The sequence below is a fragment of the Petaurus breviceps genome, unplaced genomic scaffold, assembly GCF_028583685.1.
Source record: "Petaurus breviceps papuanus isolate PSGF00001 unplaced genomic scaffold, PetGlider_PUasm1.0 87421, whole genome shotgun sequence".
Classification (NCBI taxonomy): Eukaryota; Metazoa; Chordata; class Mammalia; order Diprotodontia; family Petauridae; genus Petaurus; species Petaurus breviceps.
In genome coordinates this window covers 8,917-16,346 of record NW_027186834.1, presented here as the reverse complement: position 1 = coordinate 16,346, position 7,430 = coordinate 8,917, and the positions used below count along the sequence as shown (strand labels likewise).

At 41.3% G+C, this 7,430-nt stretch overlaps 2 long non-coding RNA genes across 3 annotated transcripts in view; one reads left to right on the top strand and one right to left on the bottom strand.

The window, feature by feature from the left end:
* Positions 1-1,711: 1,711 nt before the first annotated feature.
* On the bottom strand, positions 1,712-6,201 carry LOC138176354 (uncharacterized). Its single transcript, XR_011172219.1, has 2 exons — positions 4,131-6,201; positions 1,712-2,106 (listed from the first exon to the last, which is right to left on the bottom strand). It is a non-coding gene; the product is annotated as an uncharacterized lncRNA (long non-coding RNA).
* Positions 6,202-6,671: 470 nt separating this feature from the next.
* Positions 6,672-7,430, top strand: part of LOC138176355 (uncharacterized) — a 9,669-nt gene continuing 8,910 nt past the window's right edge. Inside the window, exon 1 of one of the 2 annotated variants that reach the window (XR_011172221.1) lies at positions 6,672-7,061. This is a non-coding gene — a long non-coding RNA (uncharacterized lncRNA). The remainder of the gene's footprint in view (positions 7,062-7,430) is intronic. The other variant, XR_011172220.1, reaches the window with a different exon arrangement.

Below are 7,430 nucleotides of genomic sequence, written 5' to 3'. Positions count from 1 at the left end.
GAGGCAATAGAAGTATGAGTCCCTTTGACTTCGTATTTTCTCTAATTGTGTGCTCACTCTTTCCAATGATGTGATCTTTTGTAAAGAGTATGCTTCTGGTTTATGGGGGAATATTTTATAGCTGTGATTTTTACAAAACCATTTTCAGTAAATGCCTTTGCTTTGAGTTGATTGTGTCAAATGACTGAATATTAAAGGCAAAAGCACTGGTGGAGATTCATGAGCTTTTGTTTTAAGAACATGGATGCACAGACTACCTTAAACCTGAGGCGGGTTCTTCCCTTCCCTCTCCCTCCCCCCATGAAACCTTTTAAAAGTTGATTTCTTGAATGTCCCGCTGAGGCAGCTAAACTTTTGCTTGGTTCTGACTAACAGAGCTATGCAGGAGGCAAATTAGTATAGAGTATTGGGGGGAACTGTTACCATAGTAAGAGAAAGCTTCATAATCTTTGTAGATAGACCTGGCCTAACAAGGAGAATGAAAAACCAAAGCCCACCCCTGCTGAAAGTCCCTAGGGAACAGCAGGAAGGGTCGCTGCCAGGAAAAGAAGCTGGGAATTTCAGAGCAGATCCAGGATATGGACGCGTCTTTGGAGATGTGTGGACACAGGAAGCTCACAGTGTGGAGGTGATTGTGTTAGAAAGGACATTTTAAGTGCTCAAAACTCCTCTTAGTTTTCTTCTGTTGACTTTTCACTAAGAAATGGCCATCTTTTCCATTTTCTCTTGAGTGCCTAGACCTGGAGCTAGAAGGCAGTAAGGAGCTTCCAGCTCTCAGATCAGGGGAGTGAGTACAAGCCTGAGTGAAGAAGTTGACTCTATCAAGAATCCTTAATTAAGCACCAACTACATATGGAACGAACTGTGGGAAGTACTGGGGGATAGACAATGTTTCAATTATACTCTAGCTGAGGAGCAGCTTCAAAAGAGATTCCTAAGAGGGCAGGGCTATCCAACTTTGTGATGTTTAGAAAATGCCTTGAAATCATCCAGGCAGTGCTATTACTGACAGGTAAATACTGCTCATTAGTTCAGGCAGCAGAGGAGAACTGTCATTTCAGCCCCAGCAATTCTGGTCTGCCTTCAGACAGACATGGATATAAAGAGACAGCCAGTCTAGGGTAGAAGCAGCTTCAAGGAACATGAAGAATCAAAGAAGAGATTCTGACTGCAGAGAGAAGACCCTGGACATGCAGCTGAACAATCCATCCAGGGAGGAACAACTTCTAGGTCATGTAGTATCAGGAGATGTGAGCTGACTTTGCCACACATGGATCCTTCATGTGTACCTCAGTACCACTGTATTCTAAGTTTGAGTCCACTTTCCCTATGGACACCATGTATTTGTGGGAGAGTATAACACAGGTTTATGGTGTTGGCAAGTGGAGGAGGGGGGATGTTTGTTAAGTACTAGTCTTCTATACCATCTGAGTCTTTACTAATTGTGTGTGTGTTGGCTAATGATTAACGGGGGCTCCTGAGAGATAGTGTTAGGGATGCAGACCCACAGGGTTGCCATTACTACCTGAGTAGCAGCCCTTATTTGGGAACCTGGCATATAACTGCACGTATTACTTGGGGGAGGGTCCAGAGACAGTGCTACCCAAATTTACTTGGTGGTTTTATAGTATAACCTAATGCTGCTTGACTGTTAGAAAGCCAGTATCTACTATGGGCTGAGCAGAGATGTAAAATGATTTAAAGCAAATAATTTCAGAATTGATTAAAATTTTAATTGAAATCTTTTGTTCTTATATCACTTTATTTCTGAATATATCCTTTCTCCTTCCTCTACCCAGTAAGACATCCCTTATAACAAAGAATAAAAAAGAGAGGAAAAGAGGGAATATTGACTAAAACTAACCAATACATCATTAAAGTCAAAACCTACTTTACAAAGATCCGTGTTTCATTTCACTTGTGCCTATTGATACAGGATGCTCAGGAAAGTGATCAAATGCATTCTGGACTGTGCTTCTAAAAGTAGGTCACTTCATCCTCCTTGGTTTTGCCAGTCTGGTAGTCTGACAGTTTCAACGGCTGGTTTGTTTGAGGGAGAGGTTCATATATTTTCAAATGTGCATATTGATCATCCCCAAGATGTACCTGCAAAGAAAGAGAAGTGGAAAATGAATGGTGTGTATTCCAACCCAGCACCTCTCACCTCTCAAGAGTCATTGTGTGGGCATCATTCCTATTTTTGGTAGGGTTTTTTTTTTTTTATTAGATGACCTCTGATATTGATGGGGGATGGCAATAGTTTATACAGGAACTCTGATCCTTATCAAAGACCAGAATGCCTATGATTCAGTCTGGAAAAGAATTCAGTAGGCCCAAGCAGACTTGGAATCAGAACTATAAAAGTTTATTGTTACACTTTACAGCAGGCAAGGGTCCTTAAGGGACTTTCAAGTTTATTGTTATGCTGTAGGGCAGGCAAGAGTTCTTGGAGAACCTGCAAACTTAAAGAAGACATAGGCATAGTTTTTAAGGAGTTGAGGCAATTAATCAGATGTCAATCATGCTAACTAAGTGAGTAAGGGTGGGATTAGGGAGGAATTAAGGAGTGGTCAGTGCTTAAAGGAACATGTACTTTTAATGTTAACTCCACAGGCGTTTTGCCCATAATTCACTGGGAAGTAGCCCAAGGGGGGGCTACCTGGAGGTGTGGTTTTTCACCTGAACCGTCACTAAGTCAGCTAGCAGTTAAGGGCTGACTGAGAAGTGCCTAGTCTGCCACTCATCAGTGTCATGTTTGACAAGATGGATGTTGGGAACCAAGGCTAACAGAGACTCAGTATGTGGATAATTGGCTAAGGAGTTAACCTATAGATAGTGCCTTGAAGGATTATAGGTGTAGTTTGTTATTGTTCCAAGCAGAGATACACAGTTCATGAGTTGTTGCTGGGCAGAGTGCTGGCAGGGGGAAGGGGCAGAGTTAATGCTCTGAGACTGGGGAGGGGGGAAATGTGATTTTACAGACTGGTTTTACAAATTGATTTTATAAACTGATGTTACAAACTGATATTACAGATTGATGTTACAAATTGATGTTGCAAACTAATATTACAAACTGAGTTTACAAACATAGATCCCAAGCACCCCATCAATATGAATTTTATATTTTTTCCTCACCTATGAATGAGCCTATCCATGCTTTCAAAACGAAATTTTAACAGGAAGTGACCTGAGAGATCCTTAAGTTTTATTTTTAAAGCTAAGGGAATGGAGTCCCACAAAGAGCCAATGAACAAGAATATTCAGAGAGGCAGCCACATCATGCTACTATTAGTTCTTAAGGTCACAGATCTAAAGCTGGAAGGGACTTTAGTCCCATGTGCTCATTTTGTAGCCGAGGAAACTAAGGTATAGTAAGGTTAGTCACTTGTCTAGTACTTGTAAGTTACTTGTAAGGCAGTTAGAGGATGTAAAGGATACAATGATGGGCCTGGAGTTAGGAAGACTTTCAGTCATTTCCTTTCTGCCTCAGTTTCCTCAACTGATTTCTTAATTCCCCCAAGTGGGGATGATAATAGCACCTACCTCATAGGGTTGTTGTGAGGATCATTAAGATAACATTTGTAAAGCATTCAAATGCTACTTTAGAGAATAGATCTCTGAAGGACTGGCCACATTGTTCAAGTGCAAAAGTATGCTTGACAAAAGGACTATTGTATGGAACACTCACACAGGGGAAGCACACACTTGGTGGTCAGAAGAAGGGATACAAGAACACTCTCAAGGTCTCTCTGAAGAACTTTGTAATTGACTATGTGACATGGGATGCAATGGCAGAGGACCACCCAGCATGGCATGCCCACATCAGCGAAGGTGCTGAGCTTTGTGAGCAAAGCAGAATTGAGACAGCTCAGAAGAAACTCAAGGTGTGCAAATCTAGAGGATCCACCCCAAATGTTCACATGGACTATTTGTGCCCACCTGTGGTAGAGCTTTCTGAACTCATACTGGTCTGATCAGACACAGTTGGACACAGTGAAACTAGACACTAGCTTAGTGATGTAATTTTGGTCTTCAGGAATGAAGGCCAACAACCACCACCGCCAGCATAGTGCCTGGCTGGTAGTAACTGCTTGATTTGAGTAGAATTCAGTGACTTGTTGAACACTAACCTTTACAAAATACATGGTCCCAGCAACAACTTGGCTTCTGTACTCTACAGCTTTGAAGCAGTCATATTTTTCATTGCTTCTTTTTTCAAACTGTGGCTTGACCTTAAGAAAAGAGAAGAGGTCGAGGAATTTAGTGGTTATCTGGAAATAATATCAGGTTTGGTCTAATCATTGGGTAATACAACACAATAGTGAAAACTTTAGTCAAACCCTTCTTTTCCCACAATTCCTTAAACAATTAATAATTTGTTTTTACAAAAATCTGTTTTTACCCACTGTGCCTGAGGCACTCTGGCAGGTGCTGAGAATTAAAAACAAAAACAAAACAAACACACAGCCAACCCCTGCTCTCAAGGAGCTTACATTCTACTGGGAGGAATACAATATTTACCCAAAATAGTAAATACCAAATATATAAAAATAATTTCCAAAGGAAGGGATCAATTACAATAGCAATTCTTTCCTTCATATTAGGAATAAATGATTACTTGATATATTGATCGACCACTTAAACAATAGGTGGCTAAGTTTCCCTCAGAGACTACAATGTACATCTTCTGCTAAGGATTCTCTAAATCTCTGAGTTTCTAAGAATCCTAAGGTAGAATCTCAGAATCTTAGTTTGAAAATACCTCAGTGACTAATCTATGCACAATTCTACCAAAAAAAAAAAAAACCAGCCCCAGTATAGGACATATCTAATGAGTTGAAGGGCAGTATGGTGCAGTGGACAGAGTGCTGGATTTGTATCCAGTGGACCTGGGTTCAAATCCTGGCTCTGTCACTACCTGTGTGACCTTGAACAAGTTACTTCACTTCTGTGGCCCCCAGTTTCCTTATCCATAAAATAAGGGTCTTTGACTAGACCACTAAGCTCTCTTCCACCTTTAAAATCTATGATCCCACTCTCATCTAGCTTGAAGAGGGACAGTGAGGAGGGACAGTGGCACTGTGAAGAATACTACCTTTGGAGTCAAAGGTTTTGGATTCCAATCCTGCCTCTGATCCTTACTACATGTGACTTTGTGCTAGTCACTTTGGGCTTCAGTTTCCTCATCTGTAAAAGGAGGAGATTGGACTAAATGGCCTTGGAGATCCATTCCAAGTCTAGATTTATGATCCCATGATCTTCTCATTCCACTTTTAGATAACTCTAATTATTAGAAAGGTTTTCTTTATTTCAAGCTTAAATTTGCTTCTTTTCAACTTCCACCCATTACTATTGGTTCTGTCTTCTAGGACCAAACAGATCAAATCTCATCCCTCTCTATCCTTTCAAGTACCTGAAGAAATCTACCATGATTCCAGTGAGTCTTCTCTTCTCCATGCTAATCAACCAATCAATAAGCATTTATTAAGCACCTACTATGGATTTAGGCACTGTGCTATGTATTGGGGGTACAAAGACATATCATCCCTCTTTTTAACCTGGAAAAGAAAATGGCTCAAATTGGTTTCTGAATTTCAGGTGCAGAATTAGTTGCCTAGAAATCAGCATCATCTCATACTTCAGTTGTTTAGTTATTGTAGTGGTGTCTAACACTTCATGACCCCATACGGGTTTTGGGGTTTTGTTTGTTTTTGGCAAAGATAGTGGAGTGGCTAGCCATTTTCTTTTCATTTTACAGATGAGGAAACTGAGGCAAACAGGGTTAAGTGACTTGCCCAGGGTCACATAGCTAGTAAGTGTCAGAGGCCAGATTTGAACTCAGGAAGATGAGTCTCCCTGACACCAAGACCTAGTGCCCTATCCACTGTGCCACCTAGCTGCCACTTTCAAATACTTCAAGGTAAATATTTTGCTCCCCTCAGTCTTTTCTTCTCCAGGATAAACAATCCCAGGCCCTTCAGTGGATCTTTCTATGACATGGACTTTGAAGCCTTCCACTCTTTTAGCCTCTTTTGGACAGTTCCCAGTCCATCAATGTATTTCATTAATCCAGGCTGCCCAGAAATAAACACAATTCTCCAAACTTGGTGAGATGCAGCATGATCAAAGAGAAAGAGCCATGGGCTTGGAATCAAGAGGCTAGGGTTCAGGGGAACTCTATTGCTTACTAGCTGTGAGACTTTGGGTAAGTCCTTTAACTTCTCTGAATTTTAAGTACTTCATTTGTCAGAGCAAATCAATTGAACAAACATGAAACAGCTACACTCTACCCATAAGACATTGTGCTGAACAATAAAGGACAATATAGGTCCTCTGACTTACATGTAGTAGATACTAAATGGTTTATTAAATGAAGGAGTTTATAATCTAATATGTGAGAAATAGCACATATTCCCAGATGAAAAGGATTCAAGGGAGACTGTGATTCAAGGGCAGAGAAGAAGTCTAGATTAAGTGCTACCAGGAAATTAGAGGAGGGGGAGCTCATCTTGCAGGAGAGATCAGTAAGGCTTCTTGGAGAAGGAGAAAGATTTCAGCAGGTAGACATGTGGAGGGAGGGACAGTATTAGCTGCCCCACCCTGCCTAATAGAATTGTGAGGAGCAGATGGCAGCAGGCACAGGAGAGAACATCTTAGACTTCATAGAGACCAGAAGGGATATTACTGTCTGATTCTGGAGCAATCTCTGAGTATCCATCCACTGACTGAAGTAGCTTCAGAATGAATGCTTGCTGTTCTCTCTCAGGGTTTCTAGGGAGGAGGCAGCAGACCAATCTGGGGCAGGGCAGGGCAGGGGAGGAGGAATAATCTAGGGCTGGGGGGCAAAGGTGTAACTAGAACTAGCTTCCCAAACAGGAAAAAGGGACAGCCAACTGCTCTGGGAGAGACCATACTTTCCTCTTTCTCCTCCCCTCCTGCCTTTTTTTTTCCTTTTCCTTTTTGTTCTGAACTTAACAAGCACCAAATAAGACAAACACTTCTATATGCAAAGCAGAAGGGGGAAAGCGGATTGACCCCAAACAGCTTGCTTCTCACCCCAAGTATGATTTATTAATGTACCTGTTTTCCAGAGCTTTTCCAGCATTTGCAAAGCTCCTTTATTTAGGACAAATTTGCCTGATGGGTATAAGGTGGTAACTCAGAAATGCTTTAATTTTTCTAAGTATTAGTGATTGTGAGCATTTTTTTCGTCTGGCTAATGATAGCTTGCATTTCTTCCTCAGAAAGCTTCCTGCTTATATCTTTTGACTATTAATAGTGGTGGTGGTGGCAGCATATGAAAGAGTTTAAGGTGGTTTTGAAAAGGACAAGGAGGAAGCCAGAAAATGGCTCAGATAAGAGAAGGCAAGGAGGGAAAAGCTGGTGTGTGTGTGTGTGTGTGTGTGTGTGTGTGTGTGTGTGTGTGTGTG